General features: G+C 44.2%; 1 long non-coding RNA gene across 1 annotated transcript; it reads right to left on the minus strand.

Moving 5' to 3' along the window:
* Positions 1 to 7,935: 7,935 nt before the first annotated feature.
* Positions 7,936 to 18,532, minus strand: LOC138745357 (uncharacterized). Its single transcript, XR_011346209.1, has 3 exons — positions 18,328 to 18,532; positions 17,746 to 18,046; positions 7,936 to 8,018 (listed from the first exon to the last, which is right to left on the minus strand). It is a non-coding gene; the product is annotated as an uncharacterized lncRNA (long non-coding RNA).
* Positions 18,533 to 19,033: the final 501 nt, after the last annotated feature.

A 19,033-nucleotide genomic window follows, 5' to 3' on the forward strand; every position in this document is an offset into this window, starting at 1 on the left:
GAGTGGGAGGGGGTTGGAATGGAGGAGAGGTAGGGGAGAAATGGGGGCTGGGGGCGAATTGGATGAAAGGATATGGAAGAGGTGGGGAATGGAGTTGGCAGGGTCAGAGGGAGAAGGGGAGGGGTTCAGTCCATCATGATGTTGTCCGTCCTCTGTTCAGCTGGGATGTAATGTTCTTCTGGACTCGTGTCTTGTCTCTGAGATCGCTCCTTCTCCTGGGAAGAGAAATACGAGTGATAGAGATGCCGTCTCCGAGGCCTGATCAGGATGACTTTGGAGGGCCCCAACTCTTCCCCCATCACCCCACTCCCTACCCCTGCACACTAGGGCCTTTCTCTTCCTCTGCTTCACCTGAGGAAGTGTGTTATGGAGAAAACCACAATCTATATCTGCAGAGCTCAGAGTACCGTGTCTCCATCAGGCAACACCCTGGTTCACCACGACATGGCAGCAAGATGCTGGACAAATCATGGATGGATCAGTTGAGTCCCTTCAGCTGACCCATCTGAACCTACCCCACAACAATATTACTCTTCCCTCCCTCTCACCAGTACCTTCTGTTTTTCTTTTATTCCTGTCCCTATATTAAAATCTTTTTCATGCCTTTTTTCAACCAGCCTACACTACTACCCATGGCAATGCATTCCAGCCACCCACTACATTCTCTGTGAATAAAATATCACCCTCACATCTTGTCTAAAGTTCCCTCATCTCACCTTATTTAGATGTCCTCTGGTATTCTTGCCCCAGAAATGCACACAATATTCCAAGTGTGGTCTGACTAGAATTTTATACATCTGCAACATTACATCTCAGTTCTTGAACTCAATTCCCTGACTCCTGAAGGCCAGCACACAATTCACCATCTTAAACTCCCTCTCAATTTTCACAACAACCTTGAGCGATTTATGGAGCAGGATCTAAATATTTCTCTGTCCTGCACACTGTTCATAATCCTGCCATTAACCAAGTGCTCTGCCCTCACGTTCTTGTAATCCGCATTCAATAAAGATATTGGTCTATTTGAAGCTAAGTTTAATGGGTCTCCAACCTTCTTTGGAATAACTTATATTCGTGCCCTTGAAAATGACTATGGAAATAAACCTGTACCAGTTGCTTGTTTAAGTACATCTGTATTTACAGGATTCAACTCTATCTGTCACTTCTCTGCAAACTGGATGACCTATGACAACCTTCTACACTGTCTACAACATCTCTACCTCTGTGTCATCCCCTGACGTACCCACCCTTCCACTCCCATCATCATTCATAAAAATCACAAAGAGCAGGGGTCCCAGAGCAGATCCCTTTGGAGCGCCACTAGTCATTGTTCCATCTACTACTACCCTCTGTTTACTGCAGACAAGCCAATTCTGAATCCACACAGCCAAGGCTCCATGGATCCCATGCCTCCTGACGTTCTAAATTAGGCCACTGTGACGACCTTGTCAAGCACCTTACTAAAATCCACGTGCAGCACATACAGACCTTGACCTTCATCTATTTCCTTTGACACCTTCTCGAAATACTCAATTTGACTCGTGATGCAGGATCTGCTCCTCACAAAACTATTCATGAGTTTCCCCAGCATGTTTGTGCATTGCCCTCGGACCCAGCATCTGCAGACTTCCTGGCCAGTCCCTCCCTTACCCCTTCCCAGAGCTTCCGCATCCATTACAACCTTAAGCATTGCTGCCCAGTATTGCCCAGTACAGACCTTTGTTAACGTTCTCCACAACCAACTAACCCTTACCCGTACCACACCCATAACTATGGGTGGATTAAATATCCAATTAACTTCTTTCTGAATTAATGCATCAGGAATTTGATGTTGATTCCAATTTTGAATAACTTTTCATAATTCTCGTTCAGCTCCTTTCAATTTAGATCCATTATCAGAACATAATTCTTTTACTTGACCACGTCTAGGAATAAAACACCAAAGAACATTAATAAAAGAGTCTGTATCAAGCAATGACGCTGCTTCAATATGAATTGCTCTCATAGTCAAACAAGTGAAAATAATTCCATATCGTTTTTCAACACTTCGTCCTCACTTTACTTGCAAAGGACCAAAATAATCAATGTCCACGGATGTAAATGGGAATTCATCAGGTGAAACTCTGTCCTGTGGTAAATCTGCCATTTGTTGTTGTCCAGGTTTTCATTCTCTCTGTTAGTCACAAAGAGATGAAACCTCATGATTTCATTATTAATATATTTAAGCACTGATGTTCTATCAGTCCAAAACACAGGATCTGCTAACTCCATCTGTAATTCTCTTCTTAACATAGCGTCCATTTTGCTCACCACAGTAGCAACAGTCAATTCCATTCAAGGTCTTGTGACTGACTTTAATGGAGCCACTCTGGCTTTTCCCATTACAAATCCACCATCTACTCACACCTGGTTATTTCACAGGACTCAGTAAATGACAGGATCAAAACCATCTTCACTTACATCAGAAAAATGGTGTAACTGAGCAAATGTGGCCACTCCAAAGTCTGTTGACGTCAAAACTTCCAAGTATTTGAAGACGCTCAATCTAATTTTTCCAATCTTGTGTAATGGATTCTGGATTAGTTTCATCCCATCCAAATTTTCTTCTGCACAAAACTGGTATTTGGCCGGGCTGATCATTAGGCTGAATTCGGCCAGTCGGGAGAAGAAGGTGTGCAGGTGAGACTTGTGTTGTGCCCAGTCTCTGCTGGCGACAAATGAACACGAAATTCAAATCCCTGCGCACCGTATTCATGAGGTGCTGGAAGGTCTGGGCGGTGTTCTTGAGCCTGAAAGGCATGCATAAAAATTCGAACAAGCCAAAGGGGGTGATGATGGCCGTTTTGGGGATGTCCTCGGGGTGCAATGGGATTTGATGATACACGCACACCAGATCGACCTTGGAGAATACTCTCACACCATGTAGATTGGCCATAAAGTCCTGAATGTGAGGGATGGGGTAACGGTCAGGTACTGTCGTGTCATTAAGCCGTCGATAATCTATGCAGGGTCGCCAGCCATCGGAGGCTTTTGGGAAAAGGTGGAGCAGCGAGGCCCAAGGACTGTCGGAGCGACGAATGATCCCCAGTTCCTGCAGATGCGAGAACTCCTCTTTCGCTATCTGGAGCTTATCTGGCGGGTTCAACAGTAATATACGATAAACTGTATCAGACACTGTTACACCAGGTTCACAGTTGGGAGAATATTTAACGGTGATATACAGTAGACTTTGGTAGATACTGTGACACCAAGTTTTCAGTAGTGAGAAGGTTTAACAGTGATGTACAATAAACTGTGGAATATACTGTGATTCCAAGTTTACAGCGGGGAGAAGGCTGAACTGTGATGTACGATAAATGGTGGCAAAAACAGTGAAAAATGGGTCAACGTGGGGAGAATGTTTAACGGTGATGTACAGTTGACTTTGGCAGATACTATGACACTGTGTTCACAGTCCTGAGAAGGTTAAACAGAGATGTATGGTAGAATAAGGCAGATTCTGTGACTCCAGGTTTACAGTGGTGAGAAGGTTTAAAAATGATGTACAATAAACTGTGGCAGATACTGTGAAACCTGGTTCACAGTGGGGAGGAGGTTAATGGTGATGTACAGGAGACTACGTAGATACATTGATATTGGGCTCAGAGTGGGAAAAAAAAGCTTTATTGGCGATGTATGGGAAACTGAGACAGTTACTGTACACCGGGTTCATAGTGGGGAAAATGTTTAACAGAGTTGTACGATAACCTTTGGCGAATAAAGTGACACCAGCTTCATATTGGGGAGAATTTTTAATGATGATGTACACTAAACAGTGGCAGATACAGTAACACCAGGCTCACATTGAGGAGAAGGTTTACTGGTGATGTACGGTAGACTGGCAGGCTCTGTAACACCGAGTTCACAGTAGTGAGAAGGTATAATAGTGATGTACGATAAACTGTGGCAGATACAGTAAAACTGGACTCACAATGGGGAGAAGGTTTAATGGTGATGTGTGGTAAACTTAGGCTGATACTTTAACACCAAGTTAACAGGGGGAGAAGGTTTAACGTTGATGAACGGTAGATTGAGGCATAAGCTAAGAGACAGCATTCACAGTAATGTGAAGGTTTAACAGTGATTTACTATAAACTGTGTCAGATACTGTGACAAGATGGCGCAGAGGGTAGACGTGTGGTTCCACCCATCCCCAGTTAGACTATTAAATGCTTGATTTTAAAAGTTGTAAAAGTGATTAAAAATACTGTTTATAGGCTTTGGAATTGTGGAGGATCAAAATAGCTACAAATGTGAAAAAATCGAAAACTCAGTTCCAGAAGAAATTACCTTACAAAAGAGTTGAAGAATTGAGGCCGAATTCAAGTTGAAGCAACGGAGTTGTCGACTGGAGTCCCCAAGCTTCAGACGACTCCTGCCCGGCTAAGTATTTCGTCGGCGAAAGCTTAGCGATGAGTTCAGCGGTTTCGACTTGTGCACTCGTGAACACAGGCGTGAGGGCGAGCCAGCTGAATGAGGACAGGCACGTGAGCCTGCAGCATTGCCTGGTGGTCAGGAGAGGTACAGTGTAACATCAGAAGACGCACCTGTGCAGTCGGTGGCCCTACCGGGCATGCACAGTGTGTCGAGGGTCCACAAACCTTTGGAGAAGGTGTGGGATGTGGGGGAGCCTGAGCGACGGTGAACTGACGAGGTCGGCACACTGTGCCAGGTGTCCAGACCTGCAGCAGCTCCAGAAGAGGACCTATTGCTATGGAGGAAGAAGATGCTCAACTTCATTAGAATTTGAAGAACTGGGGACTGTGGCAAAAGAAGGTCAGCCTCAAATGGAGGTGATGGATCCTGGACTGGATTCTGTGTTTCCAATTCTGGAAGGGATTGCTCAGCTCATGGAAGATATGTCAAATATATCAATGCAAATGACTCATCAGATGACTCAAGGATTTTCAGAAATGAAAACTAAAATGAACACTGTGTGTGAAGAAATAACTTTTATGAAGCAAGATATTAATGTAGTTAAGAGTGATGTTACGAGATGGACACGATCAGTGGATACTGTGCAAAATCATTTTAAAAAGATTGAGGAGGCTTTCTTGAATGCAAGAGTCAAGTGGAGCGTAATAGAGAAAAAATGGAAATAGTGGAAGATCCTTTTGTAGATTGGGGGATTCAGAAGAAGGAATTATTGAAGAAGTTTGACTCATTAGAAAACCAAAGTCGTAGAAATAATGTTAAGATAGTAGGTTTTCCAGAAGATATGGAAGGTTCGGATCCAGTGAAGGTTTTGAAGAAATGGATCCCAGAAGTGTAGGGCAGCTAATTTGTTCCAGATGGACTGGAATTAGATCGAGCGAACAGAGAGTTAAGGAAGAAACCGTTTCCAGGCCAATTACCACGAGCAGTTTAGATTCGCTGTTTTAAATATCAAGACAGAGAGATGATCCTCCGATTGGTGGTGCAGAAAACACGGCAAAATCAGGCTCCAATAATGGTTCAAAATAATAGGGTTTTTTTAATGCAGATCTGAGTCAAGAAATTATCAGAAGAGATTGAGAATTTAATTCAGCCTAAGAAAAATTGTGGCGAAAGGGATAAAAATTTGCTTTTCATTATGCGGCAGTATTGAAAGATTTTTATGGGAATTTTCAATCTCTGTTTTTTGATGATGACCATGATCCTTTAATATTTGCTAATTCATTGTCAGATGTTCGAGGAAATGGGTGATCGTCACCATTGTCACCGAAGAGAAGGGTCAATGGGAATGAAAATGGAAAGATTGGAAAATATGGAAAGAATGGGAAAAAAGTTGAATTGACGCAAAGTGTTCTCGATATTGAAGATCCTGAACAATCAGTGGGACTGGAATCACTGGGTTGAATGTTTTTGTTTCAGGACTTTGTGAAAGTCTGACTGGGGGTGGGTGACACTGAGTCCTTTAGTCACCTGCCACTTGTGGACTTTACCATACCCAGATTTTTAGGGGGCTACTACTTTTGAGTAACTTGTTTTGGGATTGATTTTTCTCTTTTTTTTGGAATTTTTAAAATAGGTGGGATTTGAATACAGCGAGACTTAGAAGGGGTGCATTATTGTATAGTAGGATTCACAATTGTGAGAAGGTTTTACAGTGATATACTATGAACTGTGTCAGATACTGTGACACCAAGTTCACATGAGAATAAGGTTTAATGGTGATGTACGGTATGTTGAGGTAGATAAAGTGATACCAGGTGCACAATGGGGATAATGTTTAACGGTGATGTATGGTAGACTGAGGCAGATACAGTGACACCAGGTTCACAGTGGGGAGAAGGTTTAATGGTGATATACGGGAGACTGAGGCAGATACTCTGCCACCAGGTTCACAGCTGGAGAATGATCAACAATGATGTATGGTAGACTGAGACAGTTACTGTGACACTGGGTTCACAGAAGTGAGAAAGTTGAAAAGTAATGTCCGATAAACTGTGTCAGATACTGTGATACCAGGTTCACATGGGGAGAAGGTTTAACGGTGATGTACGGTATGTTGAAGTAGATAATGTGACACCAGGTGCATAGTGGGGATAAAGTTCAACGATGATGTACGGTAGACTGAGACAGTTACTGTGACGCTGGGTTCACAGCAGTGAAAAGGTTTAACAGTAATGTACGATAAACTGTGTCAGATACAGTGACACCCATTCACAGATGTGTAAAGGTTTAACGATGATGTATGGTAGACTGATAAGAGATAATGAGACAATGGGTTCACAACATTAACAAGGTTCAACAGTCATGTACGATAAACTGTGTGAGATACTGCGACACCAGGTTCAGAGTGGGGAGATGTTTTAACGGTAAAGTACAGTAGACTTTGGCATATACTGTGACACTGAGTTCAGGGCAGTAAGAAGGCTTAATGGTCATGTACATTAAACTGAGGGAGATACTTTAACACCAGGTTCACAGGAGGAAAAGGTTTAATGTTTATGAACGGTAGACTGAGGCAGAAAATGTGAGATGGATTCCACAGGAGTAAGAAGGTTTAACAGTGATTGACTTAAAACTGTGTCAGATACTGTGACATCATGTTCACATTGGGGAGAATGTTTAACAGTGATGTACGGTAAATTGAGATGGATACCGTGACACCGGGTGCACAGTGGGGAAGAGGTTTATCAGTGATGTACGATAGACTGAGATCAATACTGTGACACCAAGTTCACAATAGTGAGAAGGTTTAACGGTGATGTACGGTAGACTGAGGCAGATACTGTGACACCAGGTTTACGGGGAGAATGTTTAATGGTGATATACTGTAAATTGAGATATATACCGTGACACCAGGTTCACAGTGGGGAGAAGGTTTAACGGTGATGGACGGTAGACTGAGGCAGATTCTATTACACCAGGTTCACAGGGGGGAGAAGGTTTAACGGTGATATACTGTAAATTCAGATATATACCGTGACACCAGGTTCACAGTGGGGAGAAGGTTTAACGGTGATGGACGGTAGACTGAGGCAGATTCTATTACACCAGGTTCACAGGGGGGAGAAAGTTTAACAGTGATGTACGATAGACTGAGGCAGAAACTTTGAGACAGGATTCACATTCGTGAGAAGGTTTAACATTGATGTACGATTAACAGTGTCAGATACTTTGACATCAGGTTCATATTGGGGAGAAGGTTTAACGGTGATGTACAGTAGAGAGAGGCAGATACTGTTACACCAGGCTCATTGATTTGTTCATTTATCGTAATTATAAACATTAACTTCCAAACATTCCATAAATTTCAATTCTAATCAGATTTTGTTCATTTAAATAGGTCACCACTAAAAGCCCAAATCGTTTGGTCTCTTAAGTCGACTGCACAAAATGAAATTCTTTACCTGGGTTTGGTTCAACGGCACTTCAGTCTGCTTCATTATTTTTTCAGCCCCTCGTTTTGTGCTTAATGCTTTGCCCACCCGATTCGCCAAATGGGCATCCAACTCTGTCTTCTCAGCTTGACCCAACGTCTCCTCTGTAAACTTAAGCAAACCAAGGAGACCAAAGTTAAAATTTTCACATTGGCATTTTCAAACACAAAAATGACGCTGTGAGTTGCAATTTCACATCAAAATCCCACTTGCTAAACTTGCAAGCAACTGAATTGCATCCAACAGCTGGAAAATTGCAAGAGAACTGCTTGGTTAAAGCAAAAATTCCACCCAGTCACCCCATTAAAGGCCTCCAAGTTAACAACAGATAGCAACCTGAAAGTTAAATACAAAGATCTGTATCAGGAATATTAACAGGCTTTAAAAAAAAAATCATTTCCACTATTGAAAGAAAACTCCTCAGGGAACACCAGGCTCTTGTTGAACAATTCCTGTTGTATTCCTCAAAATGGTTTGAATCTTGATTTCAAGCAGAGTCATTTGGTGAGATTGTTGGTCCAGAACAAACCCTGCCCACACACTCCCTTAAATACCTGCAAAGTCGTGGCTCAGCTCTGCTCCATGCTAAAGCTATCAAGCTTTTCTGAAGAGATAACAGACTTCAGATGCTGGTACGTTGAATCACAAAAACATTAATTCTTCCCTGAACAACAAACCTCTATCTGAAAACCAACAAGAACCTTCCCGAGTGGTAAATATCAACAAGACATAATATCATGTAACCGTACATGTCTTTGACTGTACTAGTTGGAGTACAGAAGGATAAGGGGGACCTCAGAGGCATTTAAAATGCTGGAAGGCCTGGACAGAGTACATATGGCAAAGATATTTCCATTGGTAGGGGATTCTAGGACAGGAGAGCATAATTTCTGGATAAAAGGGTGTCAATTTAAAATAAATGTGGAAAAATTGATTTTGTCAATGGGTCGTGAAACCCATGTGAGGTCATTGGATGTATTTAAGGCAGAGATTAACAGGTATTTGATATGTCAAAGAATTAAGGGTAACGGGGAGAGAGCTGGGCAGTGGGGCTGAGTGGAAGAATGGTGGAACAGACTCAACGGGCCTACTTCTGCTCCTATATCTTGTGATCTATATCCTGCTGGAGACCTAGACAACCCTCCTCTTGCATTCCATTCTTAGAAAACAGTCTGCATCGTGGTTTTATGTCACATGAACCCATTTCCGATTGAATCCCATGTTACAAATAACCCAATGGAAATTCTGCATTGAGAGGACTGCAGCTTCCTCATTTTAAAAATTGTTATGGAGCAGCTCAAATGAGATTTCTTGCTTCTTTATTTGAAAGGGTTAAAATAGAATCAAATAAAATAGGAGAGGGAAAAGCAGAAGAATTTATGTACAACTGGGAATCAAAATTAATGGTTGGTGATAAAAATACACAATTGTTGAAACATTTGATTAATATATGGAATAAAATAAATGATGTAATTGGTGTAAGTGGATGTACATCACCCAGAATGGCTTTGATTCAAAATCCTCATTTCTTTTTCAAAGGATCATCAATTTCTGGATAGCGGATTTCGTAAGGGAATTATAAATGTTGAAGATTGTTATGAAAGGGGTCAATTAATGTCATTTGAGCAACTGAGAAATAAATATCGTATACTCATCGCAAGTTTTTTTGCTATTTCCAACTTAGAGCATATTTGAAGGATAAGTTAGGACCAACCATGTTGTACTGAAATAGAAATTCTTTATAAGAGGAATTGTTAAAAAAAAATATTTGATGATGTCATCTTTATTACAAGTAGGAACTTTTAAATGAGGAGTTCATAAGTTGAGACAAAGGTGGGAAATGGATCTGAATAATTTAATTGATTGGCAAATATGGGGACATCCATATAAGGATCTCAATGCAAGACATAAATTAGTTCAGTATAATTGTTTTTACATCAGTCATGTCAGCAGATGTCAGCAAGGATTTTATCTGAAAGCTGCACCTCGAGTCAGGTGATTCAGGCTATTGGATTTGAAAAGCTCCTCAGGAAGCTGATTTCCAATAGAGATCACATGATCCAGGGGAGTTGCATTAATTCACTTCAACTCAGCAGTCTGGAACTATTGACCAGAATTCCACACTGCAGCAGTGAGGAAGGAATTCACAACTAGTTTTTTTTCCACAGTTACTTCTTTCACCAGTGAAATTGAATAGAATAAAATCAGAATTATCAGATCAATGTTTTAGGTGTGGTGAAGATGTTGCAACATTCTTGCATTCAACTTATCTTTGTCCTAATGCAAGATCTTTTTGGGGAGAATTACAATATTAATGGAACAAGTTATAGGAGATATTTTTCCGCAGAATCTGACCTTATTTTTATTCGGAAATATTGAAGGAACAAGGTTCATCAGTGATGTACGATATACTGTGGCAGATACTGTAACACTGGGTTCACAGCAATGAGAAAGGTTAACAGTGATGTACAATAAACGACAGCAGATGCTGTGGCATCAAGTCAACAATGGGGAAAAGGTTTAATGGTGATGTACGATATAATATGGCAAATACAGTGTCACTGGATTAACAGTTGAGAGATAGATCAACGGTGATGTACGGTAGACTGAGCCAGATACTGTGACACCAGTTACACAGTGGGGAGAAAGTTTAACAGTGATATACAGTAGACAGAGGCAGGTACTGTGACACCGAGTTCACAGTAGTGAGAAGGTTTAAGAGTGATGTACAATAAACTGTGGCAGATACTGTGACAACAGGTTCACAGTGGGGAAGAAGTTTAACGATGATTCACGTCACACTGTTGCATATTCAGTTATACTGTGTTCACAGTGTGGAGAACGTTTAATGGTGATGTACGGTAGACTGGGACAGAAACTGTGACACTGGGTTCAGAGCAGTTAAAAGGTTTAACAGTGATGTATATACAGGATCACAGTGAGGTGTAGGTATAATGGGGATAGAAACATAGAAACATAGAAGATAGGAGCAGGAGTAGGTCATTCGACCCTTCGAGCCTGCTCCGCCATTCAACGAGATCATGGCTGATCTTAAAGTTCTGTACCCCGTCCCCGCTTTCTCTCCGTAACCTTTAATACCCTTATACTGAAGAAATATATCTAATTCCCTCTTAAATATATTTAATGAACCTGCCTCTACTGCCCTCTGTGGCAATGAATTCCACAGATTCACCACCATCTGGGTAAAGAAATTCCTCCTCATCTCGGTCCTAAATGGTTTGCCTATTATCCTCAAACCATGGCCCCGGGTTCTGGATTTTCCCATCCTTGGAAACATCCCATCTGCATCCATTCTGTCCAGTCCTGCCAGAATTTTATATGTCTCTATGAGATCCCCTCTCAATCTTCTAAACTCCAGCGAGTACAATCTCAATTTGCTCAATCTTTCCTCATAAGTCATTCCTGCCATTCCAGGTATCAGCCTGGTGAATCGCCTCTGCACTCCCTCCATTGCAAGAACATCCTTCCTTAGATAAGGTGACCAAAACTGCACACATTACTCCAGGTGGGGTATCACCAAGGCCCTGTACAGCTGCAGTAAGGTATCCTTGTTCCTGTACTCAAACCCTCTTTATATGAAGGCCACATACCATTTGCCTTTTTAACCGCCTGCTGTACCTGCATGCTCGCCTTCAGAGACTGGTGTACAAGTACCCCTAGGTCTCTCTGCACTTCCCCATCTCTTAATCTATTGCCATTCAAATAGTAATCTGTCCTCCGGTTTGTATTACCAAAGTGGATAACCTCACATTTATCCACATTATAGTGCATTTGCCATGTATCTGCCCAGTCCCTCAATTTATCCTAATCACACTGGAGCTTCCTGACCCCCTCTTCCGTGCACACAACCCCTCCTAGCTTAGTGTCATCTGCAAATTTGGAGATATTAAAACCAATCCCCTCATCCAGATCATTAATGTAAATTGTGAACAGCTGGGGTCCCAGTACAGATCCCTGTGGCACCCCACTGGTCACCGCCTGCCACTCAGAAAACAAGCCATTTATCCCAACTCTCTGTCTTCTACCTGCCAGCCAGTTCTCAATCCACATCAATACTTTGCCCCCAATCCCATGAGCCTTGATTTTGGAAGCCAGTCATTTATGCGGGACCTTATTGAAGGCCTTTTGGAAGTCCAGGTACACCACATCCACTGGCTCTCCCCCATCTATTTTACCTGTCACCATCTCAAAGAATTCCAATAGATTTGTCAAACACGATTTACCTTTTGTAAATCCATGTTGACTCTGTCCGATCCCTTCTCTGCTAGTCATATGCTCCGCTATTACCTCCTTAATAATGGATTCCATAATTTTGCTCACTACTGAAGTAAGGCTCTACGGCCTATAATTCCCTGCTTTTTCTCTACCCCCCTTTTTAAATAGTGGGGTAACATTAGCTACCCTCCAATCCATGGGCACTGATCCTGAGTCTATTGAGTTCTGGAAAATAATTCTTAAAGCATCTGCTATCTGAATGGCCACTTCCTTAAGTACCCTACGATGTAGATTTTCAGGCCCTTGGGATTTATCTGCGTTCAATCCCATAAATTTCTCAAGACCATGTCCTTAGAGATACTGATTTCTTTCAGTTCCTCCCTTGCATTAGTCTCTATGTTTCCCAACATCCTTGGGAGGTTATTTGTATCCTCTCTTTTGAAAACAGAATGATTTCTAGAATTGATTATTTTTTAATTTCAGCACATTTGCAGGATAGAGTTACATCTGTGGATTATAAGGCAAGACTGGTTTCGGACCATTCATTATTATTATTAGAATATCAGAGTTGACAGGATGTTCAGAGAGCTCCAAGATGGAGATTCAATATGATGTTACTGCAAAAAATGGAATTTATTAGTTATTTAAAACAACAAATTGAGGTTTTTATTAGTAATAATACTAATTCTGTTTCTAGTCAATTTGTTTTATGGGATGCAATGAAAGCTTTTTTACGAGGTCAAATTATTAGTTATGCTTCTAAAGTAAAGAAAGAGAGAATTAAAGAGATTGAAGATTTAGAGAAAAAGATAACTGTTACTGAAAAAGAATTTCAAAAAAAATGCAACTGAAACGCAAAAGAATCAGTTAACTAATTTAAAATTTAAATATAATGAATTACAAACTTATCGGTTTGAATGTTTAATGAACCGAACTAAACATAAATTTTACGAATGGGGTGAGAAATCTTATAAAGTTCTGTCATGGCAGTTAAAAAAGGAACAATTATGTAGAATTATACCAGTAATTAGAAAGAAATCGGGTATTAATTTTAGTCAAAAGGAAATTAATGAGGAATTTTGTAATTTTTATTAAAAATTATGTACTTCAGAATGTAAAGATGTAACTGAGGATGCTATAGATTCTTTTTTGAAAAATATTAAATTGCCACAATTGAATCAAGAAGATAGACAGGAGTTAGATAAATCCTTTACAGAAAAGGAAATAGAAACGGCCATAAGAGATATGCCAAATGGAAAGGCACCTGGTGAAGGTGGGTTTTCTATAGAGTTTTATAAAACTTTTTATGCTGATATATTTCCTATATATAAGGATGTTTTACAACAAATTTATGACACTTTTCGATTACCCAAGTCTTGTTCCAATGCAATAATTACAGTTATACCAAAAAAAGATAAAGTTCCTTTACAGGTTTCTTCTTAGTTTTGCCAGGGTGGGGTCCATACAGGAGCCTGATAACAGCAGGGAACCCGTGGAAGGGGATGGAGGGCATTCGATTGTGCACCAGCAGGACACTGCTGAGGGTATGGATTCCCTCGGGCTCTCGAGGGTAGAAAGCGCTGGTTATTCCAATGGTTTAGGTGAGGCAGGGTCCAAATTAGAGCTGGCGCAGGTCATCAAGGGTCGACATAACAGGTGCCTGGAACTGTCATGAGGATACTAAGGGCTGGTAGAGGTAGGTAAGGAGGGGGTAGTTGTGTTCCGACGAGGGATTGCTGAGTGAGAGGCCACATGGATGGGACTTTGAGACAAGGGGCCTCTGACTGTCCAGGGATGGGGCCCGTAATTAGACCCGCAGACATCCAGCACACAGCATCTTTGACCCACTACCATCAGGAAGGAGATATGGAGGAACAAAATCAGGCTGACAGGCAGGGAAATAATTTCTTCCCACAGGCCGTGAGATTGACAAAGCAATGCGAGTTGAATGGGTCCGTGGAATGAAAAGGTTGAGAGGGATATGGACTGTTTGCAAGCAGCTTGGCCATCAGAAAAGATGGGCTGAAAGGACTGTTTCGGAGTTGTCTATCTGGACCAGTCTTTTGAATTGAATATTTAAAAAATTCATGACAGGCTGGACTATCATTTTAGATGGTGATTTTAGATTGACACATGCAGCCCGGAAACAGGCCTTTTCAGCCTATGAGCCACAACCACTCAATTACACCAATGACCTACAACCCCCGGAACATTTTAAATGGTGGAAGGACCAGGAGCAACTGGTGGAAATGCACGCAGACACAGGAAGAATGTAGAACTCCCCAGAGACAGTGTCAAATTTGAACCCGGCTTGCTGCCCCCTTAACAGCGTTGTTCTAACCGCGACGCTAACCTTGCCACACTCAATGATTCCCAGGATTCTTCATCCTACTTTCCATGAGCTGTGATTGCTACCAAATCCAGGGCCCTTGTTTCCCTGAGGCTCTGACCCCTCCCCAGTGACTCTGTCCCCAATGCCTCTCATTGGCCGGATGATCATCACTCTCTTTCCTGGCTCTCACCCAAACTTTTTCACCCCAATTCCACCACCTACAACTCCCTTGTCATGTTCCACCCATTTACCCATAGGACCAAGTGTAACGAGGTGGGGGCAGGTCCAGGCTGTAGTCACATAGCTTGTCGAAGGACAAATGAGAGCAGAAGTCCTGAGGCAAGAGGTGGAGAGCAGTGTGTACTGTGGCAGCCAGCTGTACAGGGGCACAGTCTCCAGGGTGTGGGGAGAGAGAGAGGACTCGCTCAGATGGGACAGATGTCCCAGTGCAAAGGTTTAGGGAACTCCCCAGCTCGGTGAAGGACTGGGATGCTGCCACTGGCAAGGAGATTGGACCTCTGCCCTCTCCATATCTCCACCGTCTTGGGGTCTTAGGAGTAGCACAGGTTCTAAGGCCTGTCGGTGGGGGAAGGGGAGGTGCAGAAACTGAGGTGAGGCAGTTCTGATGCGTGATCGATTTGAGATGGGCCAAGTGAGAGTATCGGTTCAGTGGGAGGACAGACATGATGGGGAATGGGCCTTTGGGACAGGCCCAGGGGAGGGCTGGGGCTTCAGGATGAGTCTTGTGGGGAGGCGGGGGCTTTGGGGACCAGCCAGTGAAGGACAATGGCTTTGGGAATGGACCTGGCGGGGGTCAGGGGCTTTGGGGAGGGAAAAGTGGGGAATAGGGTTTGTGGGAGGACCTGTTGGACAAAAGAATTAGTGACAGACCGAGTTGGGAATGGTATTGTGGACGGACTCAGAGGGAGATTGGATTTTGTTTGGACCCGGTGGTGATGCGATTGGTAACGGATCCAATGGGGGATGGTATTGGGGACTGATCCGGCGGTGGACGGTATTGGGGTTGGACCCAGTGGGGGAAGAGATTAGGGATGGATGCAGCGGGGGAATGGATTGGGGATGGACTTGTCGGGTGACGGGATTTTGGATGGACCCAGCTGGGACAGGATTGGGGATGGACCCGGCAGGGAACGGTATTTGGGACAGATCCAGCAGGGGACGGTATTGGGGTTGGACCCAGTGCAGACGTGATTGGGGATGGTCCCGGCGAGGGATAATATTGAGGATCGACCTGGTGGAGAGTTTTGGAGATGGACCCGGTGGGGAATGGACCCGGCAGGGGACTGCATTGACTCCGTCTTCAATGCCTGACACAATCTTTACCGGATGATCACAGCCGGCTGATCACCGCTCCCTTTCCCAGGTTTCACCCAAACTTTCTTACCCCAATTCCATGACCTACAACCCCCTCGTCATGTCCCACCCACTCACCCACAGGGCCAAGGGTAATGAGGAGGGGGAAGCTCCTGGCTGTAGTCACACAGCTCATTGAAGGACAAGTGGGAGCAGGAGTCCTGGGACAAGAGTTGAAGGGCAGTGTGTACTGTAGCAGCCAACTGAATTGGGCCACATTCTCCAGGGTGGGGGGAGAGAGAGGCCTGGCTCAGATGGGTCAATTGACCCAGTGCCAAGGGTCAGGGGATTCCCCAATTTGGTGAAGGTATGGAATGCTGCCACCAGGAAGGAGATGGATCACTGCCCTCCCCACATCTCCACTGTCTGGGTGTCCCAGGAGCAGCTCTGATTCCAAGGCCTGTGGGTGGGGAAGGGGGAGGTTCAAGAACTTGGGTGGGGTAGTTGTGATGGGTGATCGATTGGAGAGGGTCCCAGTGAGGGAACCGGTCTGGTGGGAGGACAGACCTGATGGCGATGGGCCTTTGGTTGCAGATCAATTGGGGTGGGGGTGCGGGGACGGGCTGGGCATGTTGAGGGACAGTGGCTTGTTTAAGGCCTTGGTGGGAGACAGGAGCTCTGGGGACAGTCCAAGCAATGGGCGGAGCATTGGGGACAGGCCCAGTGGGGGACAGAGGCTTTGGGGACGGGACTGGTGGGGGATAGGGACTTTATTGACAGGATCGGGGGTGAACAGGGTTTTGGGGACGATCTCAGCAGGGGAGGGGTTTGGGGATGGGCCTGGTGGGAGATGGGGGCTTTGGGGATGGGCCTGGTGGGTGACAGGGGACAGTATTGAGGATGGACCCAGAGGACGGAGACCACCCCTGGATCTCCGGTTCACCATCGGGTCACTCATCTTGGCCCACGGACCTGCTTTGATCTGCGGGAACCTGAATTCGATGCAGTTGAGGTTCATCTCCCAGATATGCTCCTCGGCTGAGAAACCACCTTCACCTCTGGCTCGGGGTGGGGGCAGCAGGAGGGTGACAAGGGGAGGGGATACAGTGTATGCCTACCAGGTCAGGGACATAGGATGAGCCCAAGAACTGGGGTGGTGGTGAAGGCTGAAACCTTCGGGGCATTTAAGAGTCTCTGAGTCACATGGATGAAAGAAGAATGGAGGGTTATGAGGGAGGAAGGGGTTAGTTATTTTTATTTTGGTTGGAATACATCGGTCGGCACAACATCGAGGGCCGAAATGCTTGTACTGTGCTCTCGTGTTCTACGTTAAACCTGTCAGTCTTTCAGCAAGCGGAGATGTTGGGGAGGGAACGCTGCCAACTGGCACATTCCAGGCTGCAGGAGTACATGCTGAGGGATGGATGGAGGCTTGGCACAGCCAAAACGAAGGCACTATGGGGATGGATCATAACCCTCTCATTACCGGGCATTGAGAGGCTGAGACCAAGGGGAACTCCTCCAACAGCAGAGGGGAGCTGTAACCACACGGTATCTGAGTGGTGGCAATGAAGGTAAAGAGAGACGTATGCAGCAATGTGCAGTGAAGGGAATATCTGGATACAACAGGAGGAGGAGAAAAGACTTGGAACGGTCTTCCTCTTTGGAAATAATTTGTGAATAAAGTCAATTTCGCTGAGTGGTGGGGGGTGGGTGGTGGTAGTGGGATGAGAAAAGCCCTACTCAGTCAACTTTACTTCATGAGATACTTTCTCCGATCCAGGAAATCTCTTCTGCATCCACTCCAAAGTACAACCTCAAATTTATTACCCTTGGATAGCACAAGTACGACCTGATAAAACAGAGTTCTTGGGGTAAACACACGCAAACACAGAACCAAGCCCTCACACAACAGACAAATAATACATGTGGAGCATGTCCAGAAAAATAACTCACTATTGTTGAATATATAGCAGAGTGGAGGAGTATTTGTATGAGCAGCTCATCAATTGTTCCACGTTCTCCCTGTTTGGAGGAAGCAGCTGTTCCTGGGCCTCGTGGTACCGGCTCTAAAATTCCTGGATCTCTTTCCCAACAGGAATAGCTGGATGATGCTGTTGGCCGGGTGAAGGGGTCCTCGATGATTTTGTCAATGATCGTAGTGGATCACATTGATATTTGGGGTGGTGGGGGGGTGGGGGGCAGGAGGGTGTCCCCAGTGTTGCTCTAGGCCTCTTTAGGTCCAGTGGAATGACCTCTGATCATTTAAAAAAATATTTATAAATCCACAAAGAATTCACACAATTAATAATAATACAAATCAAATATAAATACATGTTAAAAGAAAGAATAAAGAAATCCCCCCCCCCATAAACCACCCCATCCCCCCTCTATCCCCGTGCCAAAAGAAAAAAGAAGAAAAATGAGGACAAGGGACCCCCCAAACAGGAGCGCCGATTACTTTAATGTTCCTTTTCATAAACTGAGGCCTTAAGGAGAAAGGGAATGTCAGAGTTTCATTTAAATATTCACACCCACCCTTTGTAAATATGGGCTCCATATTCTTCCACAATATATGGTTGTTGCGGCTCACTAACCGGGATGCAAACCAGTACACAAGATGGCTGACGAACGCAGTGACTGAGCAGATCCCACGAGAACCAACAACCTTCGTCCCAGGTGACATCCTGCACGGCGGGAAGCAATGAGCAATGGCAGGAACACCCACCAATCCGAGGCTGGCTCTGCCGTCTCAAAAGACCTGTCCTCAGCAGTGGGAGAGTATATAAGCAGAGCTGCCAGTTCAACAAACCAGTCTTCGACTTCAACTTCTTGGGTGTGTATCGTTCATTCCACACTTCACGGTAAGTGTGGTGGATATTGTTGCGAAGCAAGAGACTTTCACCATCGACCACCTCAAGCCAGCAAATTGGTCTCCACTCAGCCCCCATGACGCAGATATAGGCGATCAAAAGCAGCGAACAGCGCTCCAATCACTGGTTCTGGGGAGGTGGGGGATCATGCTAACTGGGATCCCCCCTGTGCACAAGATGACTGACGAACCTGATGACCACGCAGAGTCAACAGGGACCAACAACTTTCGACCCAGGGGACAACCCGCACAACAGTAATCAACAAGGACAGGAATACTGACTAATTGGAGGCCGGCGCTGATATGACATAATTCCAGTCGACAGCAGCAGGGAGAGAATAGAAGTAGAGCTGCCAGTGTAATAAAGGAGTC

Source organism: Narcine bancroftii, chromosome 11 (assembly GCF_036971445.1).
Source record: "Narcine bancroftii isolate sNarBan1 chromosome 11, sNarBan1.hap1, whole genome shotgun sequence".
Lineage (NCBI taxonomy): Eukaryota > Metazoa > Chordata > Chondrichthyes > Torpediniformes > Narcinidae > Narcine > Narcine bancroftii.